The sequence below is a fragment of the Ranitomeya variabilis genome, chromosome 7, assembly GCF_051348905.1.
Source record: "Ranitomeya variabilis isolate aRanVar5 chromosome 7, aRanVar5.hap1, whole genome shotgun sequence".
In the NCBI taxonomy this organism is placed as follows: Eukaryota; Metazoa; Chordata; class Amphibia; order Anura; family Dendrobatidae; genus Ranitomeya; species Ranitomeya variabilis.
Window position 1 is genome coordinate 135,131,957 of NC_135238.1, and position 26,362 is coordinate 135,158,318.

At 43.5% G+C, this 26,362-nt stretch overlaps 1 protein-coding gene and 1 long non-coding RNA gene across 4 annotated transcripts in view; one reads left to right on the forward strand and one right to left on the reverse strand.

Moving 5' to 3' along the window:
* KLF7 (KLF transcription factor 7) overlaps positions 1 to 26,362 on the forward strand; it is a 223,429-nt gene that overhangs the window by 61,064 nt on the left and 136,003 nt on the right. The window lies entirely within an intron of this gene.
* On the reverse strand, positions 1,118 to 12,882 carry LOC143786387 (uncharacterized). Of its 3 annotated transcripts, XR_013218282.1 has the most exons (5): positions 12,565 to 12,882; positions 11,425 to 11,517; positions 5,279 to 5,354; positions 4,788 to 5,027; positions 1,118 to 1,541 (listed from the first exon to the last, which is right to left on the reverse strand). It is a non-coding gene; the product is annotated as an uncharacterized LOC143786387 (long non-coding RNA). The 3 variants fall into 3 exon arrangements; XR_013218283.1 differs by lacking the exon at positions 4,788 to 5,027 and having other exon boundaries at positions 1,118 to 1,521; XR_013218284.1 differs by lacking the exon at positions 4,788 to 5,027.

Below are 26,362 nucleotides of genomic sequence, written 5' to 3' on the forward strand. Positions count from 1 at the left end.
ATTTAATGCTGATTCTAAATGAATGCAGATAATTGCAATTTGAATGATACGACCAGCACAGAAATGCTCATTATATTATTCTAAAACTAAATATTAGACAGGAGCAAAAAGATTCAAACTGTCTTGGTCCATTGTCCAGTTTGGTTCTCCATGGCAGTCGGACCAGGAGTGTGTTAAATTCTGTCATCAATTCTAGCACTTACAAGCACCCTACAGTCATGAACTAGCATGAGGACTATTCATTAGGCCTCACAGTACATCATAAAATTCTTTATTCTTTAACATCTGTCACACACAGTGTAGGAAAGACTAAGTACAACACAAAGGGATGAGGGGAAGGAAGTCCAACACTATGGAAGGGAGGAGTGGAGACCCCTAAGCAGATCTAAAGTCACCCTGTCTGCCGTAAACATCCCTGTATAGGTTCTGCACCTGTTGCTGAGCAGGAACCTAATCCCTGCCTGACTCTGGCGATAAGCCCTACTTAGGAAATGACGGGGTAAGCGCTAGTCGATCCCCACTACCACTAAAGACAGCTGAAATAGACAAAGGGGAAAACTTATCTTGAGTAGACTCGGAAATGTAACACAGATGTTCTCCAGCAACACCAAAGAGGAAGATAGCTGACTGCTATAGCTCCAAACTTTAAGAGGGGGAAATCAAAATATTATCGTCAACTCCCAGCAGCAGGCTGGGAGTCTATAAACACCCAGGTCCAGGTGTGTCAATTAGAGCCGGAGAAAGGTTGCCACTGGGTCAAAGGGTCAGAAGGGTTAAGAAGGTGTCTGCAAGACCAAAAGCAGAGAACTTCTACAGCTAGATGCAGTGCGACTGTCTGAAGTCTCTGACATACCCATGACAACATCATGTAATCACGGTGGCCTAGTAAGTGGCAGGGGCACACAGGACATCAGGCTGAAAACTGTTGGTGCAGAAGTGGACACTGCCTTGGTCCGTCTACCTTGGAGGACTGAACTGGAAGCTAGACCAAAGTAGATTTAATCTTTTTTGCTCATCTCTAATGTTTTTAAAATTACAGTCGTAAGAAAATTTGGGGCAAAAAATTGGCAGAATCCAGGATGTATTTTGCCAGGAGAGAAAAAAAAAGACTATGTCTGATAGCTATAGGCTCACAATGTCTGATTACGGTGATTTAATACACATCTTTCTTTCTCCCACTGTATAAGTAGGACAAGAACTAATGTTACTCATCGGTAGATTGGACCCCCGGGTTGGATAGAGAGGTTATTAAAAGGCCAGCAGGATGATAGATGAGGTTTTTTCATTCATGTTGCTCTTATTCTGGGACTCTTCGGCTGCTCGGGACCCTGTCAGAGCCGTATGAAGGAGGCGCAGTTCCTAAGAACATTTTTCACTCCTAATGATTAGTGCATTAAGTGTCTACATAGTCACCTTGGGTATCACTTGTGTTTTATGACATATAGATGGAATCTGCGGTTCATTCATGGCTGTCAGGTGAGTTATTCTTCAGCTGTCAGGAGCTTCAGTTTGCTGTTTGTTCTTTTAATCGGTAATTTAGGCTCAATGGATTAATTTTGTTACAGCAGAACAGATAATAATTAGATACAAGAAGGACAATTATGTTTAGGCAATTAATCGAATAAACGTATTTAACTGTGCTGTGCAATTACATGACAAATATTTGTTGCTGGTGTGTACATCTAGAAAAGCATTTATAATGTTTATTTGTTTTTAGTCTGATAGTTATCGAGAGGAATTCTGCAGATGAGACTTGCTGCTTTTAATCTGGACTACATTTTTGAAATTCTACAGATAGTAACGTACAGTATGGTCTGCTCGCTTAGCTTTACAATTTCTTTCTCAAAGTCCTACATTGAAGATCCTTCTACAACACCACTCCTCTCCAGATATCTGTGAGAACGCCGCTAGTTGTCAGCTGCCACCCGTCAGGGGGTGGCTATAATGTATCCTAACTGTCTAATGGCAGGTGAATCTGATTCACATCAGTCTTCTCACATTACCTGGAAGGAGCACTCACCGACCAGAAGCATTGTCATTGTGATCAGAAGGAAACTGGCCCATGGAAAAAGAGTCTAGGGCTTCTAGATTTTGCCCTTCCAGAGAACTTAAGGGGCATCTGTCAATAGGATCAACCCTCCTAAGTCGTCTGTATGGACATGTAGGGTTAGGAAGCTGGATAAAATGATACCTGCAATCTGATGTTTTATTCCAGAGAAATCCACATTTTTTATGTAAATAAGCTGTTCAAAACTATATGACAGATACTGATCTGCATAAGAATCTGCCTCCAGAGGTTATTTTACATGAAGGAGAGTTTCCAGTGTGATATGTAATGGCCGCTCTCCTGATCTCACTGCAGAGCTGTGTGTGATTATACCCGACACATCTGCAGGTTCCTCTCAGCTTCCAGCTCACAGACAGACAGTGGAGCAATACAGCAGAGCTGTGACAGCTGTAGCAGATGTGTTTGTAAGAAGACAAAGTTCAGTTCTACTGTTCTGTGTTAGTTACATGTCTCACACTGGTAACTCCCCCTACTATATAAAATCTCTGGAGGCAGATTCTCATGCAGATCAGTGTCCGGCCCATAACCTGGAACAGCTCTTTTACATATAAGCAAAACATGGATTTCTATGGAATAAGACATAGGATCACTGATATCAAGGTATGATTTTATTCAGCTTCCTATTACCTACATGTGCATATAGACAGCTTAGGAGGGTTGATCCTCCCTCTAAAGGGAACCTGTCACGAAATTTCAAGCATTTAAACTGTCCTGTGCATTATTAGTGATGCAATGTGCATCACTAACACATTTTTTCATTAAAAAGGTGCTGTATTGATGTTCAAAAAGCACTTTATATACTTATATAGTACCTGCTCATTTAGTCATAGGGGTGTGCTTCATTTTCTCTTCAGTCACGGTCATCGCCGCCCATGCAATTTGATTGATTTCCCTGGTTGCGCCGGCGTCACTGGAATCTTGCCCATGTGGCATTTGGAGTCGCGCTTGCACAGTGTTGAGCGGGCAGCCATGCTTGCGCAGTGTGTATTGTGGAGCCAGCTGCGCTTGCGCAGTGTCGAGCACACCAGCTCCATGCTACACACTGGGCAAGCAGTGGCTGCCCGCTCAACATTGCGCAAAGCGTGGCTCTAAGCACCACACTGTGCAAGCATCGGGATTCCAGTGACGTCGGTGCAACCAGGGAAATCAATCAAATTGCATGGGCGGCGACGCCCGCGACTGAGCAGAAAATTAAGCACACCCCTATGACTAAATGAGCAGGTACTGTATAATTATATAAAGTGATTTTTGTACACCATTACAGCGCCGTTTTTAATGAAAAAAATGTGTTAGTGATGGACATTGCACCACTAACAACACACTAGGGACAGTTTACATGCTTGAAATGATGTGACAGGTTCCCTTTAAATATTAGACTTTAAAAAGACTCTTTATAGGGTTGATATATATTTTTAAACTGCCTATACAAGCTGTCTGCGGGTTTTGACAAAGTTTTAAAATAGGGGATGTGGAAGGGCTTTTGATACTGCACAAGGGAACCTATAGCAGTCCTATCTCACCCTTTCTCAAATGTAAAGGGTTACTTTAATGCTCAGTAAATAACGCAGCCATTTAAGGGCTGTCCCACACGTCCAGATAATTCCGGTACCGGAATAAATCGGTACCGGAGTTATCCGTGTCCGTGTGCCTGGGAACTCACGGAGGCCATACGTGCGGCACACGTGTGCCGCCCGTATGGCGAGTGGGTACCACACGGAGCGTGTGGTACCCACTCTGCATGGTGCTGAAGCTGCTGAAGCTGCGATTCATATCCTCTCTGCAGTAGCGTTTGCTGCAGAGAAAATATGAAGAATAGTGTTAAAAATAAAGATTTAGGTGTCCGCCGCCCCCCCACCCCCTGTGCGCCCCCCCGCTGGTCAGAAAATACTTACCCGGGTCCCCCGTCGGCTGTCGCTCCTTCCTGGTCTGGCCGCGGCTTCTCCTGCATGCGGTCACGTGGGGCCGATCATTTACAGTCATGAATATGTGGCTCCACCTCCCATAGGGGCGGAGCCGACTATTCATGATTGTAAATGATCGGCCCCACGTGACCGCATACAGGAGAAGCCGCGGCCAGACCAGGAAGGAGCGAGGGAGCGGGTAAGTATTTTCTGACCAGCGGGGGGGGGGCGCACAGGGGGTGGGGGGGCGGCGGACACATGGATCTTTATTTTTAACACTATTCTTCATATTTTCTCTATAGCAAACGCTGCTACAGGGAAGATATGAATCGCGGCTTCAGCACCATGTGGGGGGGACAGCGCTTACTGTAGCGCTGTCTCCTGCACGCACACGGACCCCAGACGGAGAATGTCCGTGTGAGGTCCGTGTTTTACGCGGACCCATTGACTCTATTGGGTCCGTGTAATACGTGCGCTCCCACGAACACTGACATGTCTCCGTGTTTGGCACACGGAGACACGGTCCGCAGAAAATCAATGACATCTGAACAGATGCATTGATTTTTATGGGTCTACGTGTGTCAGTGTCTCCGGTACGTGAGGAAACTGTCACCTCACGTACCGGAGCCACTGACGTGTGAAACCGGCCTAATGAAAAGCTTTTCAGCTTTCTAATATCGTTTGTGTTTTAATTTCTCTGCATTTTTAAGCTTTCAGCTTTTTTATCTTATTTCATTTCACAAGCTAAAATCTTAAACTGATGAACGGATTCCAGTGGTCATAAATCTGAGAAGCCATTAATGTGCATTTCTACCTACCAAGCCTCTGTGAATGCTTAGTGTTGGGATTTTCTGCACTTTAGGGTTTGTGTAGCTGCGAGAGTATCGGTGCAGTATTTATTTTACTCGTTGCCTTTCCTTATGTGTCAGCTGTTTGAGCTCCTCCATCTGATGTGGTAAAACGATCCAATTGTTCCTCCATGAATCGTCTGTACGCGGCTTCGGCAGTATAATTCCTGAGGCTTGACTACAGGACCCTGTGACCTCACCACTAATTTACTTAAGAGTGGAAAATCAGTGCAAACAAGTTTTTAGTTGGCTGCGCATATCAGTCAAGGCCAAATTGCTATTGAATGAAGCAGCTATGTCTGATAACTATATTAGTGCTAGTGTAACCTATTCCCGATCCGGCTGTGATCCGGCTCCATAGGCCGTACTTTGTCTCATCCTGGCTCTGGCTCAGCTGCTCTATTCTGTATTCTTTATACTCCACTTGGAAAAACAAGATAACGTCACATTACATTAGTTACCTAATTTCATCTAGTTTCCAGGCTTGTCTAGATAGGTGATGCGCGCATTCAACAACAAACGACTTAGTCTTAAAATCTGTAATAAATGCAGAAAAAAGTGAATATTTTACAGGAGGTGAAATGATACATTAATATCTCCTGTAATAAAATCCAGTCTGTGAGAGAGATAAGGAGTTATATATGGCTGGAATTCCTACAAGACACGATGTACTCTGTGTACAGTTTTTTATCACTTCGTTTTGTGATACTCATGTAACCACTTCTCAGTTCACCTTTAAAGGGGTGCCACCCCTTCCCCAAAAAACATGGAGGGATAAAAAACAAGAGGCGCTCCAGGCTCTAGGTATAAAAAGCTTCCAATTTATTGAGACACTTTTTGAAGTAGAACCTACGCCTTCCACTACCCTGAAACGTGTTGCAATAAATTGGAAGTTTTTTATACTTACTGCCATGATTAACCTTTATCAGCAGCAGTGTCTGAGATCGACCGCACTCCTCTCTCCTTTCCCCCCAAAATAGCATAGGTAAAACATGTAAATCACTCACTGGGAGGCTGCGATCAGGTGGTTGTACAAAAACTCAAGCCAGTCACATCCGCAAATTCTGGATGTGACTAGCTTCGAGAGCAATGCCGAGTTGTCATCCACATGCCGGACATGTGCAGGAGCTAGAGCTGCTTGCCATTTACAGGCACTATTCGGGTCTCTGAATTGAAGCAAAGTAGAGCACACTGCAATTTATTTTCATATGGACACTCAATCCTTGAGAAAAATCAGTCATCTGAACAGCCCTAATGACTAACAAGGATCCAGTATGTTGTCCATGTGCTATCCGACTTAGAATGGGATAGCACACACCAGTCTATACACTAAACAAGGCTGAACAGTGGTCCTGAGTAGAGATGAGCGGATCTTTCGAAATTTGACTTTGACAAATTTTCCCTAAAAAAAATTTGATTTGTGGCCTATAAATTTGTGCAAATTTTAATACTGGAAAGCTTGTAATTAAATGTGGGAGAGAAGAGAAGAGAGGGCGCCGCTGACCATAGGAGCTTACATGCTACAGAGGAGAGAAAGGAACCCACTGACTATAAGAGCTTACACTCTACAGGAAAGAGAGAGAGAGGGGTTAACAAAGAGAACTCCGCTCACCATAAGAGCTGACACTCATCAGAGGAGAGAGAGAGGACTCTGCTGATCATAAGAGCTTACACTCTACAGAGGAGAGAGTGAGGAACCCACTGACCCTAAGAGCTTACACTCTACAGGAGACAGGTAGAGGTTAACAAAGAGATCTCCGCTCACATAAGAGCTGATACTCATCAGAGGAGAGAGAGGACTCTGCTGATCATAAGAGCTTACCCTCTACAGAGGAGAGAGCGAGGAACCCACTGACCCTAAGATCTTACACTCTACAGGAGAGAGATAGAGGTTAACAAAGAGAACTCCGCTCACCATAAGAGGTGACACTTATCAGAGGAGAGAGAGGACTCTGCTGATCATAAAAGCTTACTCTCTACAGAGGAGAGAGCGAGGAATCCACTCACCATAAGAGCTTACACTCTACTGTACAGGAGAGAGAGAGAGAGGTTAACAAAGAGAACTCCGCTCACCATAAGAGCTGACACTCATCAGAGGAGAGAGAGGACTCTGCTGATCATAAGAGCTTACCCTCTACAGAGGAGAGAGCGAGGAATCCACTGACCATAAGAGGTTACACTCTACTGTACAGGAGAGAGAGAGGGGTTAACAAAGAGAACTCCGCTCACCATAAGAGCTGACACTCATCAGAGGAGAGAGAGGACTCTGCTGATCATAAGAGCTTACCCTCTACAGAGGAGAGAGCGAGGAATCCACCGACCATAAGAGCTTACACTCTACTGTACAGGAGAGAGAGAGAGGTTAACAAAGAGAACTCCGCTCACCATAAGAGCTTACACTCTACTGTACAGGATAGAGAGGACTCTGCTGATCAGGAGAGCCTACACTTTATGGAGGAGAGAGCGTGGAACCCATTGACCCTAAGAGCTTACACTCTACAGGAGAGAGAGAGAGGTTAACAAAGAACTCCGCTCACTATAAGAGCTTACACTTTACAGAGGAGGGAGACATAGAGGTTAACAATGAGAACTCCGCTCACCATAAGAGCTTACACTCTACAGAGGAGAGAGAGAGAGGAACCCACTGACCATAGGAGCTTACACTCTACAGGAGAGAGAGAGGACTCTGCTGATCATAAGAGATGACTCTTTACATGAGATAGTGAGAGGATCTTAATGACCATAAGAGCTTACACTCTACTGGCAAGAGAGAGAGGACTCTGCTTACCATAAAAGCTTACGCTCTAAAGAAGAGAGCGACCTATATACTTAGTCTAAAGATGGAAAACAACTCTGATGTACATACTGTGCTCCACTACTGATCTGTGATGAGCCAGGTAGTGATCACCACTGTACAAGGTATGATAGTCCGTTAGATGTCATAGCACACAAAATGGCATTAGCCCACTTTCTGATGCTTCAGCAGTGTGGGAAATGGTGTCGGCAAGTTTTTTTTTCCTGCAAATCAAATCTCAAAATGTTTGAATTTGCGTGAAACCATGAATTTTAGGAAATTTGACTTGAACTTCATCCTCTGAGGATCAATCTGCTCTTCTCTAGTTTTAAGCCCTCATTTCCAAAATTTCCATGGTAATCCCACATTTACCATAAATCCTATGGAAATAGGCTAACAGTACAACAAATTCAGCAGAAAGTGAACTATTTGTTAAGAGCTGTTTTTTATGTTTAGGGCTCATTTCCACTTGAGAGAAAAAAAACGGTCCGATTTACGGACCGAAAAAACAGAGGTAAATCATGCGAGTGTCATGCGATTTTTTTTTTTATCGCAACATCCATATGACATCCGTATGCAATCCGTGTGCAATGCGATTCTAACATGAGTTTTTACATACAGCAGTTCTCTGACATTTACACATCGTTTTACAACAAAATATTCTGCAAAACACACATATATATCTATATATATAATTGTCTAAGGGTTTTTCTGTCTGTCTGTCTGTCCTGGAAATCCCGCGTCTCTGATTGGTCGAGGCCGCCAGGCCTCGACCAATCAGCGACGGGCACAGTATCGACGTAGATGTCATAATGGTTGCCATGGCGACGATGATGTCATAAAGGTTGCCTCGACCAATCAGCGACGGGCACAGTCTGCCGCGAATTCTCAGCGACGGGCACAGCATGGCGACGATGATGTCATAAAGGTTGCCTCGACCAGCGACGGGCACAGTCTGCCGCGAATTCGCCTCGACCAATCAGCGACGGGCACAGTATCGACGTAGATGTCATAATGGTTGCCATGGCGACGATGATGTCATAAAGGTTGCCTCGACCAATCAGCGACGGGCACAGTCTGCCGCGAATTCTGGAATCATCATTGTCCATATACTACAAGGACATGCATATTCTAGAATACCCGATGCGTTAGAATCGGGCCACAATCCAGTATATATATATACCAGTGAGACACATATATATATACATATATTTATATTTAATACAGAGATAGATAGTAGAAAAGCCGGTAATTCAATTGCCGGCTTTTTCTTTCTCCTTCCCAAAACCGACAGGATATGAGACATGGCTTACATACAGTAAACCATTTCATATCACTTTTTTTGCATATTCTGCACTACTAATGTAAGAAGTGTCTGTGTGTAACATTTTGTGGCTCTAGCTGTTAAAATAAAGGGTTAAATCACGGAAGAAATTGGCATGGGCTCCCACGCAATTTTCTCTGCCAGAGTGGGAAAGCCAGTGACTGAGGGCAGATATTAATAGCCTAGAGAGGGACCATGGATATTGCCCTCCCCCCGGCTAAAAACATCAGCCTCCAGCTACCCCAGAAAAGGCACATCTGGAAGATGCGCCTAATCTGGCACTTATCCACTTTCTTCCCACTCCCCTGTAGTGGTGGGATATGGGGTAATAAAGGGTTAATGTCACCTTGCTATTGTAAGGTGACATTAAAGGGAACCTGTCACCACGTTTTTGGAAGATGGGATAAAAATAGCGTTAAATAGGGGCAGAGGTGGGCGTTACATTAGTGTGTTTGTTATGCGTTTATTACCCACCTAAGTTGCTGAAATACCTTTGCAAAGTCTCCGTTTTCGCCTGTCAATCAGGCTGGTCTGGTCAAAAGGGCGTTGTCTTCCCCCAGATTTTGCGTAGTTTTCCGTTGGTGGCGTAGTGGTGTGCGCATGCCCAAGGTCCCGAATCCTCTGCCAGGGGATTTAAAAGAGCGCGCTGTTCGTTATTTCATTGGTGATCGGTGGGCGCGGCCATCTTCCTTTGGCCGCGCGTGCGCAGAAGCGGCGCTCTGCTGGCTGCGGCTTCAGGAAAATGGCCGCGGGATGCCGCGCGTGCGCAGATGGAGATCGCGGCGGCCATTTTCCTGAAGCCGCGGCCAGCAGAGCGCCGCTTCTGCGCACGCGCGGCCAAAGGAAGATGGCCGCGCCCACCGATCACCAATGAAATAACGAACAGCGCGCTCTTTTAAATCCCCTGGCAGAGGATTCGGGACCTTGGGCATGCGCACACCACTACGCCACCAACGGAAAACTACGCAAAATCTGGGGGAAGACAACGCCCTTTTGACCAGACCAGCCTGATTGACAGGCGAAAACGGAGACTTTGCAAAGGTATTTCGGCAACTTAGGTGGGTAATAAACGCATAACAAACACACTAATGTAACGCCCACCTCTGCCCCTATTTAACGCTATTTTTATCCCATCTTCCAAAAACGTGGTGACAGGTTCCCTTTAAGCCAGGTTAATACAATAGCAAGGTGACATTAACCCTTTATTACCCCATATCCCACCACTACAGGGGAGTGGGAAGAGAGTGGATAAGTGCCAGATTAGGAGCATCTTCCAGATGTGCCTTTTCTGGGGTGGCTGGGGGCAGATGTTTTTAGCCGGGGGGGGGGAATATCCATGGTCCCTCTCTACGCTATTAATATCTGCCCTCAGTTACTGGCTTTCCCACTCTGGCGGAGAAAATTGCGCGGGAGCCCACGCCAATTTTTTCCATGATTTAACCATTTATTTTAACACCTGGAGCCACAAAATTATGCACACACACACTTCTTACATTAGTAGTGAGGAATATGCAAAAAAAAGAAGGGATATGAAATGGTTTCCTGTATGTAATCCATGTCCCATATCCTGTCGGGTTTGATAAGGAGATAGCAAAAGCCGGCAATTGAATTACCGGCTTCTCTGCTATCTAGCTCTGTTTGAAATATGTCTCACAGACATATATATATATATATATATATATATATATATATATATATATATATATATATATATATATATATACCTATACTACTGTATGTGTAGACATTTATTTTATCTATTCTATTCTAACCTGTCAATGTGATTTTACTGTACACCGTGCTGAATTGCCGGCTTTTCAAAGGACACCGGTGCGTAAAAATCGGACAGCACTCGCATGGTCCGAGTGCTGTGCGATTTTTTTCTCGCACCCATTGACTTACATTGGCGAGTCTCGTACGAGATACGCAGCATGCTGCGATTTTTTCTCAGTCCGATTTCAGCTGAGAAAAAAATCGCAGATGAGATGTCACCCATTGAATAACATTGGTCTGAGTGCAATCCGATTTTTTTATCGGATTGCACTCGTCCGTTTTTCTCGCAAGTGGAAATGAGCCCTTACAGTGGTCTGCACATTACAGGAAATCTACTGCAAAATCGGCAACCTTTGTTTTTGTTGCATATTTTATCTTACACATTGAATCAAACGCGGGAAATTCATAACCAAAACTGACATGCTACTTGTCTATAAAATTTGTGCAACCGGACAATATCTACAATGAGTATCTATCGCATTTGTTCAGATCTCATTCCCTTTACATTAACTGTATTTTATTTCACTGTGGATTTTCTGTGTGGAAATAAAATGAACAGCATCTTTGGGACATGTGACTGTCCACCTCGGGCCACTTCACGTATTTTACCATAATGCCTTTGTTTCTTATGCTGCCACACAGTTTACAAGAGCCGATGCTACATAAGTGGATACCATCAGACGTCTAACCATCGGCAAAAAATGCTGAACGCCTACCTCTGCCAGGAAGGAGCGGAGCGTGATGGATGGATGGCGGCACCGGAGCTCTGTGATATAGCCCGCTGCAGCTGTTTCTTGCCGTTGTGTACACTGTGGATAGCATAAGAGCTTTTTACTGTATAATTTCATGAGGATTCACAAAAGCGCAGCTTTAATTTATGTGCAATTACCTTACTGAGCACAGGCATGGATCAGTGGCTATGTCAGGATAATAAAGAGGAAAATGGATGCAAGTGAGAGGCTGATGGTTAACACCACATGTCAGATTGATGCAGAATAATAAACATTCACAAGCAGTTGAGGCTCCAAATGATCCAAAATTGGCCAGGAATGGAAATGTGCTGCAGACATGCCGCCGGGGAATGAGCACTTCATCCCGAGCACTAGTCCTATCTGTTTATAGGGCTTAGTTTAACTGGATAGTTTCTCCGGTAATCCTGTTATCTGCTTGCACCAGTTTAGCCAGCTTACTTATGTCCGCTTATATGCTGTGCTGTGTGACGTTCACTTTTCTATGACTATTATCAATGTGTTCTTGTGTTGATCTGTTAATAAATCTAAAATGTAAAGGTTTGCTGCCAGAGGATTGTAACCTGCCACTAATCTACCAGATGTAGACCCTCATTAAAGGGAATCTGACAGCAGGATTTCACCCCTCCCCCCAAAACTGTTTATTTGCACCTGGAGCACTTACAAGGACAAATTCATATCTTTATCTGGCCAGTCCTTTCCCCCATTACCAAGAAACCTGTGTTTGAGTCTATATGCAAATGAGGCTAACGTGAATTCAATCCTCTGTCACTTCAGCTCTATTCCCTGCCCAATGCTGCCTGGTGACTGACTGACAGCTCCTGTGCTGTGTGATCTCAAGTAGGAAAAGGTGTTGCTGGGCAGGAAATAGAGCCAGAGTGACAGAGGCTGTGGAAGTGCTTCTGCACACCAAAAGCACTTCAGCCTCATTTGCATGTTGATTCTTAAGCAGATTTCTTGGTAATGTAGGAACAGAGAAAACAATATGTGATATTTGTGCTAAGTTCACCTATATGGAGCCATAAATAGTTAAAATAGTTAAAATACTGGGAAATGTCATAAAACAAGATTCCCCATACAGGACTGTGATTAACAAGATGTATTTACCTTAATATCAAAGAAAAGCAGATCTGTGTCCTAGTGCTGACATGCAGAAAGGTCCTTCACTCATGCGCTGAAAGGTTGGTATCTGAAGCCTTCTCTGAATCTCTGTTCCAAAAATATCCAATATGTTGCAGAGCAAAATAGTAGTATAGGAGACGCTGTCCCGGCCGGTGACTAGCGTACTCCCCCAGAGCTTGGTAACTGCCATGCACAGGCAGTGGCGGTTTCAGAGTCACTGACTCCTTCACTGACTCCTTCCCTGATGAAGGAGTCAGTGACTCTGAAACGCGTAGGATTAGTTGGTCCTGTGTGCTACTCTTAGCTCCGCAGCTCAGCAGTTTTGCAGCTGGTCACGTGTACATATCACGTGACTGTGACGTCACACAAGGTCCTGCACCTTGTCGGCTTCAGCTCTATACACGCGGCCGCCACTGCCTGTGCACGGCAGTTACCAAGCTCTGGGAGAGTACGCTAGTCACCGGCCGGGACAGCGTCTCCTATACTACTCAGTTTCTTTGTAGCGCTTGATGCTTTTTGCCACTGCACTTGGGGACACTTTCCAAGTTTGCCCAATTTTTCAGACTGACTGACCTTCATTTCTTAAAGTAATGATGGCCACTCACTTTCTTTACTTAGCTGCTTTTTTCTTGCCATAATACAAATTCTAACAGTCTATTCAGTAGGACCATCAGCTGTGTATCCACCAGACTTCTGCTCAACACAACTGATGGTCCCAACACCATTTATAAGGCAAGAAATCCCACTTATTAAACCTGACAGGGCACACCTGTGAAGTGAAAACCATTTCCGGTGACTACCTCTTGAAGCTCATCAAGAGAATGCCAAGAGTGTGCAAAGCAGTCATCAAAGCAAAAGGTGGCTACTTTGAAGAACCTAGAATATAAGACATAATTTCAGTTGTTTCACACTTTTTTGTTAAGTATATAATTCCTCATGTGTTAATTCATAGTTTTGATGCCTTCAGTGTGAATGTACAATTTTCATAGTCATGAAAATACAGAAAAATCTTTAAATGAGAAGGTGTGTCCAAAATTTTGGTCTGTACTATACATAGTTTTGGAGAGGGGGATGGAAATTCTGCTGATGAATACCCTTTAAGCGCTAGCTTTTAGTGAATTGAAGCTAAGGTGGGCCGATGAGTCAAATGCTTGCGTTATCCAGTACTCGTTTAATTGCACTTTAATATACATCACTATATAGACTGTTCTTTTATCCTAGGCTCATATGTAGAGAATCCCTTCTCCGCTGGTACAGTAACTTGCATATCCTTTCATGGCTTTAATAGTCTAATTGCTTTCATTAGCATAGCAATTTACTATGCATTTTTAACAGACTGTTAATCAATTGTAATCCATTTTTGATAAAACTGCATCACAAAGCTGCACAAAGGCGGTCTGGAAATGTGCAGTTCTGTGGTAATAATCTGATGTGCCCCTGGGCCTGTGTAATGAGTTATGGGAAGGTGATTATCTGCTAATGCCTTGTTATGCAGAAAGCGTCCTGTACAGACGCCAGCCCACCATTACCCACCGCACACTGCATGTATGCAAGGGCACAAGGCCACAGAGCCTATAGACATGGAGGGAAGTGCTGCCTGTCCATGGATGGCGCTATATACAATTATATATGTAACCAAACCATGATTTTAGGAATAGAAACCCTCTTCAAATCTCATACAGTAGGCATAATGAGAGGCAGACATTACTCTCCAGGAAGAGGGCAGCGCCAGTGTCAGCGAGACAGAACCCAACAAGCGATAATTTGAATTTGTTCTCTAATTTGTTTAAATGCAAACCTGGCCCTGAAGAAGACCCTGTGAGGGCAAAATGGAAGGAGCAATGAGAGATGGTAGTCATATATCTCCACTGATACCCTCCACACATCCTAAAAGGGTTTTCCACAACCACTAGAGAAATCCACTCCTAGTTTATTTTATATATATATATATATATATATATATATATATATATATATATATACAAAATCTAAGACAAAAAGCAAAATGAGCAAATACCCTGGAGTAAATAAATAGATAGCAATAGTGCAAGAAGATAATATAATTTGGATAAAAAAAAAAAGTGACAGCCATCCCGCCGGGTCCTGCTCGGCCCTTATTCACATTTATGTCATGTGACATATGGCAAGATTTTAATACTAGAGGTCAGGACCATCCTGAATAGGGTCACCATGACACGGTGAGATGGCTTTTAAGGTTTTTTTTAATCAAAATTATGTTTACTAAGTACCCTATGTTACTTTCATGCACTATTCTTATTTATTCATTTACTGCAGGGTATTTTCTCATTTTGTTTCTCTTAGGTTGTTCCTGTTTAGTGACCGGTCTGAACATGAGCCTACACATTGCTTCCACAGCAACATATATATTACAGTATATATATATATATATATATATATATATATATATATATATATATATATATACAGCGGGTGAAATAAGTATTGAACAGGTCACCAATTTTCAAATAACTATATTTCTAGAGGTGCTCTTGGCATGAAATTCCTACCAGATCTCGTTAACAACCCATCAAACCCACACAGGGAAGGAAATCAAACCCTAGATGACCATAAATTGAGTTATGTGTAATAATGAGGGGAAAATATTGGTGATGTGTTCACCACTTACCGTATTTCACCCACTGTATATATACATTGGGGAAAATAAGTATTTTATACACTGCCGATTTCCCACCTACAAAGAATGGAGAGGTCTGTTATTTATATCGTAGGTACACTTCAACAGTGAGAGACAGAATCTAAAAAAAAATCCAGATAATCACATTGTATGATTTTTACATAATTAATTAGCATTTCATTGCATGAAATAAGTATTTGATCACCTACCAACCAGCAAGAATTCTGGCTCTCACGGTTTTGTTAGTTTTTCTTTAAGGAGCCCTCCTACTCTAATCATTACCTATTTGAACTTGTTACCTGTATAAAAGACACCTCCAACACCATTTCGCTACTGCTTCATCAGGGAGTGTGGTGCAGGAGAGGTAGAACATGATTATATAGGGTCAGTGCAGCTGTATAAAATTAGAAAAGTGTGCACTATGCAATAAATATAATGTGACAAAGTGAAAAAGCAAAAAATATGTAAAAAAAAAGTGTAATGTCCTAAAAAAGGGGGAAAACAAGGGTTAATAGAAACACTATATGTATATATATATATATATATATATAATATATATATACATATATGTACAGATATCCACATATTAAACTATCTTCCATCTGAATAGTTTTAATCTAAAAATAGATCCAGAAAAAACTGCATCAAATAACAAAGTTTATGCATATAACAAATATCTACCCAACAATCATATTCTAACTAGTGATGAGCGAGTATACTCGTTGCTCGAGATTTCCCGAGCATGCTCGGGGGGTCTCCGAGTATTTGTAAGTGCTCGGAGATTTAGTTTTTGTTGACGCAGCTGAATGATTTACAGCTACTAGACAGGCTGAGTACATGTGGGGGTTGCCTGGTTGCTAGGGAACCCCCACATGTACTTACGCTGGCTAATAGCTGTAAATCATTCAGCTGCTGCAATGAAAACTAAATCTCCGAGTACTAAAAAATACTTGGAGGACACCCGAGCGTGCTCGGGAAATATCGAGTACCGAGTATATTCGCTCATCACTAATTCTAACCTTTAAAAAAGAGCCTAATAAAAAAAGGAGAAAAAGTGTAAATAAAATAAATATGCCTAGTTTGCCTGCCCCTAACGCCGGCCCTGCATGCCATACAAGTAGGGGGAGACAGCTCTTGGGTGTGGGGGCCTGTGTTAGCACGCCATTGAAGTAGACAGAACTACTGGAAGTCCACAAACACGTGAGTGGGGTCACCTACTGGGAATCTGCTCCTCACTGGAAGAACATATATTTTATGTTATCAGATCATTGGCATGCTGTACAATATTCTTTCCACAGATAACCCCTTTAAACTGCACCAGTTATAATTAATAGCCTAAATTATATATATATATATATATATATATATATATATATATATATATATATATATATATATATATATATATATATATATATATATAGTGTCAGATCAAAATAGTCAATGTGGGTCTATGGGTCTGTGAAAGAAATTGGATGTTAAAATTTGGTTGTGCCAGGATTTTTGTGGGTGTACCGTATCTTCTTTTGTCTTTTGCTTCCCAAAAAAAATCAGACCACACTCAGATGACATCAGAGTTCGGCCTGATTTTCACGGCCAGACAGAATGGAGAAGGTGGAGAAACTTTCTTTTTTTCCTCCTCGTATGAGAAAAACTGATGCCAGTCTGATCAGTCTAATCAGAGTACTTGAACCCTGGCATTATAGTTGTGGAGAGCACCAGAGAAATTCAGATACAGTATTTCCCACTAATATTGTCGGTGCTGAAAATATCGCCCTTCCCCCGATCCTAACAACACTGGAATGTTCAATAGATAATTTGAGATTTTTCCGTTTTCCGTCTTACGGAGGGCAAGACAAAGCACAGCATCGTACTGACACATGTACATTTCCCATCATTATATCATTTCTATAAAGGGAAACCATATAATTTTGTTTTGCTTTTTGTATTTTTAAAGGGAACCTGTCACCTATATTTGGCGGGACCAGTTTTGGGTCATATGGGCGGTGTTTTCGGGTGTTTGATTCACCCTTTCCTTACCCGCTGGCTGCATGCTGGCTGCATGCTGGCTGCAATATTGGATTGAAGTTCATTCTCTGTCCTCCGGAGTACACGCCTGCGCAAGGCAATATACTACATTGCTCTGTGCTGTATACTACATCGCTGTGCAATATACTGCGTGGCTCTGTGCTAAATACTACGTCACTGGGCAATATACTACGTCACTAGGCAATATACTACGTCACTGGGCAATATACTACGTGGCTGGGCAATATACTACGTGGCTGGGCAATATACTACGTGGCTGGCCAATATACTACGTGGCTGGGTAATATACTACATGATTGGGCAATATACTACGTCACTGGGCAATATACTACGTAACTTGGCAATATACTACGTGGCTGGGCAATATACTACATCACTGGGCAATATACTACGTCACTGGGCAATATACTACGTGGCTGGGCAATATACTACATCACTGGGCAATATACTACATCACTGGGCAATATACTACGTCACTGGGCAATATACTACGTCGCTGGGCAATATACTACGTGGCTGGGCAATATACTACGTAGCTGGGCAATATACTACGTCACTGGGCAATATACTACGTGTCTGACCAATATACTACGTGGACTGTGCAATATACTACGTGGACATGCATATTCTAGAATACCCGATGCGTTAGAATCGGGCCACCATCTAGTTTGTTAGAATGAAGCTTATACTCCTCTTTTCATTGTCAGGTTAGATCTATTACAGATGGTTGTATTTTCTTTTGCCGTGAATGCCATACTAGCCTCTTAGTCTCTTTACTCTGCTCATAGAAATGTATATAAAGACTGATAATAGGACATGCTGAACCATTCATTCCAGTACTCCTTGTATGTTTTACTACCTGATTCGCCGGTCCATCAGATTCAACACAAGAATTCATTTCTTCTAATATTTTCTTTCATGCACAAAAGTCCAATCTCAAACCAGACAAGTTCACCAGTCTATATATTTTCTGCTGGAAATTGCAGGAAAACGATATCCAGCTGCCACAGAAAAAAATATATTTTTATGAAAAAAAAAATTATTTTATATGTGATCTTAAAATAAACGATTAAAAATATGAAACACTTCGCCCACGCATTTCGAGTGATCTATGCTTTTAATCATATTAAGCTATGATAAAGAGTGTACATCACTCCAAAAGTGTATCAAAAGTTTTTTTTTATATTTTTAATCCTTTAGTTTAAGAGCATATATTAAATATAATATTTTTCTTGATTTTTCGGTGAGGACTGGATATCTTTTCCTACTATTCCCACTGTTGACCTGGGAACCTCTGTCTTCCTCTGTGCCCCGTAGTGTTATGACCCCAATGGCGAGGGTCTCAGAGGAACGTGGAAGTCTGCAGAATACAAAAATCCAGCTCATAGGGCAGTGGTAACTGGGTTGACCATATATCTACTCCTAACGCCAACACTAGAAGTAGCCGGGGATCATTCCTACGTTGATTCTAGATGACACGCGCCAGCCGGAGAATCTAGCTACCCCTAGTAGAGGAAAACAAAGACCTTTCTTGCCTCCAGAGAAGGGGACCCCAAAGCTGGATAGAAGCCCCCCACAAATAATGACGGTGAGGTAAGAGGAAATGACAAACACAGAAATGAACCAGGTTTAGCACAGAGAGGCCCGCTTACTGATAGCAGAATAAAGAAAGGTAACTTATATGGTCAACAAAAACCCTATCAAAATCCACACTGGAAATTCAAGAACCCCCGAACCGTCTAACGGTCCGGGGGGAGAACACCAGCCCCCCTAGAGCTTCCAGCAAAGGTCAGGATATAGTTTTGGAACAAGCTGGACAAAAATACAAAACCAAAACAAATAGCAAAAAGCAAAAGGCAGACTTAGCTGATATAACTGGAACAGGATCAGTAGACAAGAGCACAGCAGACTAGCTCTGATAACTACGTTGCCAGGCATTGAACTGAAGGTCCAGGGAGCTTATATAGCAACACCCCTAACTAACGACCCAGGTGCGGATAAAAGGAATGACAGAAAAACCAGAGTCAAAAAACTAGTAACCACTAGAGGGAGCAAAAAGCAAATTCACAACACCGTAGCCATTGTGCACACCTGACTTGGATTTGGTGAGCTGATGTGAATATAGCTCTCTTTTTTACTCATGCCATACATTTTGTGCCAATTGTACTTTTTATTTCTTCCCTCTGTATAGTGTTTTTATACACATTGTATTTTCCTCCTCTCTGTGTCACGGTTCCACCCCTCACTGTGTCTGGGATGCAGTTACTGATAGCCCAGCTGTCCAATCTGGTATAGGGGTGTACTGAAGCTGTCAGTACTTTGATTGACAACTAGGCCATCCAGTCTGGTACAGGGGTGTGCAGAACTGTCAGTGTGTTGAGTGACAGCTTGACTATCCAATATGAGACTGAGGTGTCGACCGTGTCCAAGTGTTAATTATTCCAGGTAATTGCCATGCTACTTAGCTGAGCAGCTTCTCCTAGACCACGGCCATACGTACATTCAACAAGTGTGGTTTGTTCTCCTGGGCCTTGAGGTCTGTATGCTTGATCTGTTGCCTGACCTTGGACTTTGTTCTGACCATCCGCCTGTTTAACCCCTTCAGCTCTGATCCGTTATCCTCCCAGTATTCTGACCTCGGAACATTACCTGACCACGCTTTTGTCTCTTCCTTCTGTTTATGACGTACTCTCCCGGCTCTCAACCTTGGACTCCTTGGCTCTTCTGACTCACGGCTTGGCCGTGAGAGGTCATTAGCGTCATACCCTGCTTTTGTGATTGGCTTATGCCAACTGCTAAATCACTCAATTTTCCCTTAATTTCTGCAGGTACAAAGTGAGAGCATTTCATTTGTGCAGATGTGCCCATTCCAGGGCTATCTGCCATGCATCATTTACTAGAGCGTGGAGTGGCTTCAGGATACTGACTGCCGCCTACTTACCAATTACCATAAGCTGCTCCATTCGGACACCTGGCATCCTATCCATCTGTCGCTGAGTTCCTTCACCCCCTCCCTCGTCTTTATAGCTAATGCCGACATGACAAGTCAATTTCACCTTGATGACAATGCATATAATCTTGGGTTAGCCAAAACGCAGACCTTTTCTTGTAGTTCTTTCCACGGTTAATTTAAAAGTAACCTTTGCCTTCCATGAGGCAGTTCAATGGTTAATCGTGCATATGAAAATATCAGGTGACACCGATGTCTTTCTGTAAAAAATCCTTGTGTGCTACTTAACCTTTTATATTACAGAAAAACACTTTCTACCTCTCTCCTTCTTTAGAGACGGCTAGATGCCAGCTGTGCGTGGCTCGCTGCCAAGACTCTGCCAAAATGCAGGTGGAGCGCTAATAGACTCCTAACTCTTCATCTCTTTCCTGTGTCTAAAAAATATGTTGGCTTTGCAAAACCCCCAGTATTTTTGCATCCCTGATTCATAACAGGCGTCTATATTCCTATGTTCAGGGAAAGGTTATTTAGGACAGTCCTTTTCTTCTTTTGCCAGGAAAGTTAGGCAGATGTATGGGCAAACATGGGAGTGCAATGACTAGAAGCAGAACTACCATACAAGTAATACTCACTTATGTAGAGCTACTAATTTCCGCAGTTCTTTACAGACATGAACATCCCTGTTCCCATTAGGACTCACAATCTAAGTTTCCTATCAGTATGTCTTTGGAGTGTAAGAGGAAACCAGAGAAACCAGATGAAGCCCACCAAACATGTGGAGAACGTACATTTGGACCCAGGACCCCAGCGCTGCCAGGCTACAGTGCTAGCCACTGAGCCAATTCAGTAGCTGTGCCATTTTACTCTTCAGAAAAACCTTTGTGCAGTGTACATCTGGTCTGAGCTGGCACCTCAGGACATGTTGGGCTCCACGAGGCGTCTGGCAGCAGCTTCTCCATATGCCACTATTGGAATGGGTGCATGTCTGTGGCTGAGTTTATAGAAAACTTGTAAGAACATGAAGCGCCAGCTCTCCAGAGACCCCACATGTGAAAAATAAATATTTATTGAATAAAACCAAACATATACATAAAACTCATAATATAAAGTTTTTTGCAATAAAATAATAGAAATCCACCATTCGATGCTGTATAACAGTCGGGACGTTGGGCCCGCATATAGTCTCCCTGCGCTGTTCAGTTATTTGCTGTCGACCCCGGTTGTTTCACCCCTTCCCTCCGCAGTCATTTTTTTTTGCGTTTTAATTTTTTCTTTGGCTCTTTAAAATAGCTATAACTTTTTTATTTTTGCTCTGACATAGTCGTATGATGAGGGCTTGTCTTCTGAGGGACGGGTTGTAGTTTTGAATGACACCATTCTTTTTACCATATAGCGTAAGGAAAAATGGCAAAAAAAATCCAAGTGCAGTGAACGGGGAAAAAAACTGCAATTGTGCCATTGTTCGTTGGGGTTTTATTTGTACAGTGTCAAATATGCAGTTAAATTATCCTAGAAACATGTTTTATAGATGAATGATTAAGGAGATACCATACATGTACAGTTTTTTACTGTTTTATTGGGTTAAAACAGATCTTAATTTATTAAAAATAAAAAATATTGGTTTGTGTCGCCATTTTCTGAGATCTGTTTCCATCGGTGGAGTTGTGCGAGTGCTTGTTTTTCCGTGGTGAGGCAAATTTGGAATACATGCTTCGGTCATGTTTAATTATTGCAGTGAACGGAAAACCACAATTGTGATTTGATTACTTTCCTGATTTATAGCGTTTACTGAATGATTTTGATTGGTTATGCAGCACCATTACTTTCCACAGCACTTTACAGACATGATCATCACTGTCCCTATTGGGGCTCACAATCTAGATTCCCTATCAGTATGTCTTTGGAGTGTGGGAGGAAACCGGAGAACCTGGAGGAAACCCAGCAAACATGGGGAGAACATATATTTGAACCCAGTGATGTAAGGCTACAAAGTTAACCACTGAGCCATTTCGGTAGCGGTGCCCTTTTGCTCTTTAGAAAAACCTTTGTACAGTGTACATCAGGTCTGAGCTGGCACATCAATCTTTTTGCCCGTAAGTTAAAATGGAAGAAATTTTTCAAAAATCATGATCAGGCTGAATGCATGACTTTGGGCATTGATATGACTGAACTATCAGATGTCAGGATTCTGACTGATATGTTGGGAGAGAGCTCGAGACCAATGGGGATGGGTCCATTCACCAAACTAAAACCTAGTAGCACGAGGATGCCCCCCTTGTCCATGAACACCAGTGTTGACATATTTATGCAATTGGTGCTGACTGATCTTGAGAAACTTGGGGCTAAAAAGAAGAAAACTATGTCAAATTTATCTTCCTATGAAAGAAGGGCTCTTGATGCCTTATCAGAGAGAAAAGAACTGGTGTTCAAACCATCTGATAAGGGGGGCAACCTCGTGATTTTGGACTGTAATGAGTATAGAGAGATGTGCTGTAGGATACTGAGGGATGAATCAACATATGGGCTTTTGAAGAAAGATCCCACGGAAAAATTTAATTCTGAATTATGCAGCATATTGGATGAGGCTTTGGGACTTGGGTTGATATCAAAAAATGAGAAGGACTCTATGACACAGAAAACACCAACTATACCTGTGTTTTATGCCCTCCCTAAAGTGCACAAAGGGTTGATACCCTTAAAGGGACGACCAATAGTCTCGGGTAATGATTCCATCACACAGAATTGCGGGATATATATTGACAAGGTCTTAAGGGATTTCGTGACAGCCCTACCATCCTACATACGGGATACTGCTGATCTTTTGTTAAAAATAGAGGACATCACAGTTGGGGAAGAGATTTTGTTGGCATCGATTGATGTAGAGGCTTTGTACAGCAGCATCCCTCATGATGCAGGCCTCCGAGCTGTTGACTTCTTTTTAAAATCTAGAGGGATCCAGTTTGTGGAACACAATCAGTTGATAGGCCGCCTTCTACAATTTGTGTTAACCCATAACTACTTTCTTTTTAACGGGAAGTTCTACCACCAGCTCAGGGGCACGGCCATGGGCAGTCCATGTGCCCCCACATATGCCAACCTGCTCCTGGGCTGGTGGGAGGATACCGTGGTTTTTGATGAAGGGAGGTCGTCCTGGTGGTGCCCTGTTATGACCCCAGTGGACAGGGTCTCAGAGGAACGTGTAAGTCTGCGAGATTCAAAAATCCAGCTCATAGGGCTGTGGTAACTGGGTTGACCAAATAGCTACTCCTAACGCCAACACTAGAAGTAGCCGGGGATCATGCCTACGGTGATCGCTAGATGACTCGCGCCAGCCGGAGAATCTAACTACCCCTAGGAGAAGAAAACAAAGACCTCTCTTGCCTCCAGAGAAAGGGACCCCAAAGCAAGATACAAGCCCCCCACAAATAATAACGGTGAGGTAAGAGGAAATGACAAACACAGAAATGAACCAGGTTCAGCAAAGAGAGGCCAGCTTACTAATAGCAGAATATAGCAAGATAACTTATCTGGTCAACAAAAACCCTATAAAAATCCACGCTGGAGATTCAAGAACCCCCGAACCGTCTAACGGTCCGGGGGGAGAACACCAGCCCCCTAGAGCTTCCAGCAAAGGTCAGGATACAGATTGGAACAAGCTGGACAAAAATACCAAACAAAACAAAAGCAAAAAGCAAGGAAGCAGACTTAGCTTGAAATACAGGAACCAGGATCATAGGACAAGAGCACAACAGATTAGCTCTGATTTCAACGATGCCAGGCATTGAACTGAAGGTCCAGGGAGCTTATATAGCAACGCCCCTGAACTAACGGCCCAGGTGAGGATATAGGAAAAAAGACAGAAGCTCCAGAGTCAAATCACTAATGACCACTAGAGGGAGCAAAAAGCAAAATCACAACAGTACCCCCCCCTTAGTGAGGGGTCACCGAACCCTCACCACGACCACCAGGGCGATCAGGACGAGCGGCGTGAAAGGCACGAACTAAATCGGCCGCATGAACATCAGAGGCGACCACCCAGGAATTATCTTCCTGACCATAGCCCTTCCACTTGACCAGGTACTGAAGCCTCCGCCTGGAGAGACGAGAATCCAAGATCTTCTCCACCACGTACTCCAACTCGCCCTCAACCAACACCGGAGCAGGAGGCTCAGCAGAAGGAACCACAGGCACAACGTACCGCCGCAACAAGGACCTATGAAACACGTTGTGGATAGCAAACGACACAGGAAGATCCAGGCGAAAGGATACAGGATTAAGGATTTCCAATATCTTGTAAGGACCAATAAAATGAGGTTTAAATTTGGGAGAGGAAACCTTCATAGGAACAAAGCGGGAAGAAAGCCACACCAAATCCCCAACACGTAGTCGGGGACCCACACCGCGGCGGCGGTTGGCAAAGCGCTGAGCCCTCTCCTGTGACAACTTCAAGTTGTCCACCACAAGATTCCAGATCCGCTGCAACCTATCCACCACAGAATCCACCCCAGGGCAGTCAGAAGGTTCCACATGACCCGAAGAAAAACGAGGGTGGAAACCAGAGTTGCAGAAAAACGGCGAAACCAAGGTGGCGGAACTAGCCCGATTATTAAGGGCAAACTCAGCCAACGGCAAGAAGGTCACCCAATCGTCCTGATCAGCAGAGACAAAACACCTCAAATAAGCCTCCAAAGTCTGATTAGTTCGCTCCGTCTGTCCATTAGTCTGAGGATGGAAAGCAGACGAAAACGACAAGTCAATGCCCATCCTACTACAAAAGGATCGCCAGAATCTGGAAACGAACTGGGATCCTCTGTCTGACACAATATTCTCAGGGATGCCGTGCAAACGAACCACGTTCTGGAAAAACACAGGAACCAGATCGGAAGAGGAAGGCAGCTTAGGCAAAGGAACCAAATGGACCATCTTGGAGAAGCGATCACATATCACCCAGATAACAGACATGCCTTGAGACACCGGAAGATCAGAAATGAAATCCATGGAGATATGTGTCCAAGGTCTCTTAGGGACAGGCAAGGGCAAGAGCAACCCGCTGGCACGAGAACAGCAAGGCTTAGCTCGAGCACAAGTCCCACAGGACTGTACAAATGACCGCACATCCCTAGACAAGGAAGGCCACCAAAAGGATCTGGCCACCAGATCTCTGGTGCCAAAAATTCCTGGGTGACCTGCCAACACCGAGGAATGAACCTCGGAAATGACTCTGCTGGTCCACTTATCAGGCACAAACAGTCTGTCAGGTGGACAAGAATCAGGCCTATCAGCCTGAAATCTCTGCAACACACGTCGCAGATCTGGAGAAATAGCTGACAAGATAATACCATCCTTAAGAATACCAACAGGTTCAGCGACTCCAGGAGCATCAGGCACAAAGCTCCTGGAAAGAGCATCGGCCTTCACATTTTTTGAACCTGGTAAATACGAGACAACAAAGTCAAAACGGGAGAAAAACAATGACCAGCGGGCCTGTCTAGGATTCAGGCGTTTAGCAGACTCGAGATACATCAGATTTTTGTGATCAGTCAAGACCACCACACGATGCTTAGCACCCTCGAGCCAATGACGCCACTCCTCAAATGCCCATTTCATGGCCAACAACTCCCGATTGCCCACATCATAATTTCGCTCCGCAGGCGAAAACTTCCTAGAGAAAAAGGCGCAAGGTCTCATAACAGAGCAACCAGGGCCTCTCTGCGACAAAACGGCCCCTGCTCCAATCTCTGAAGCATCCACCTCAACCTGAAAGGGAAGCGAGACATCAGGCTGGCACAAAACAGGCGCCGAAGTAAACCGACGTTTCAACTCCTGGAAAGCCTCCACGGCAGCAGGAGCCCAATTAACCACATCGGAGCCCTTCTTGGTCATATCCGTCAAAGGTTTCACAATGCTAGAAAAGTTAGCGATAAAACAACGGTAGAAGTTAGCGAAACCCAAGAACTTCTGAAGACTCTTAACTGACGAGGGCTGAGTCCAATCAAGAATAGCTCGGACCTTGACTGGGTCCATCTCCACAGCAGAAGGGGAAAAAATGAACCCCAAAAAGGGAACCTTCTGTACACCAAAAAGACACTTTGAGCCCTTGACAAACAAAGAATTTTCACGCAAAATTT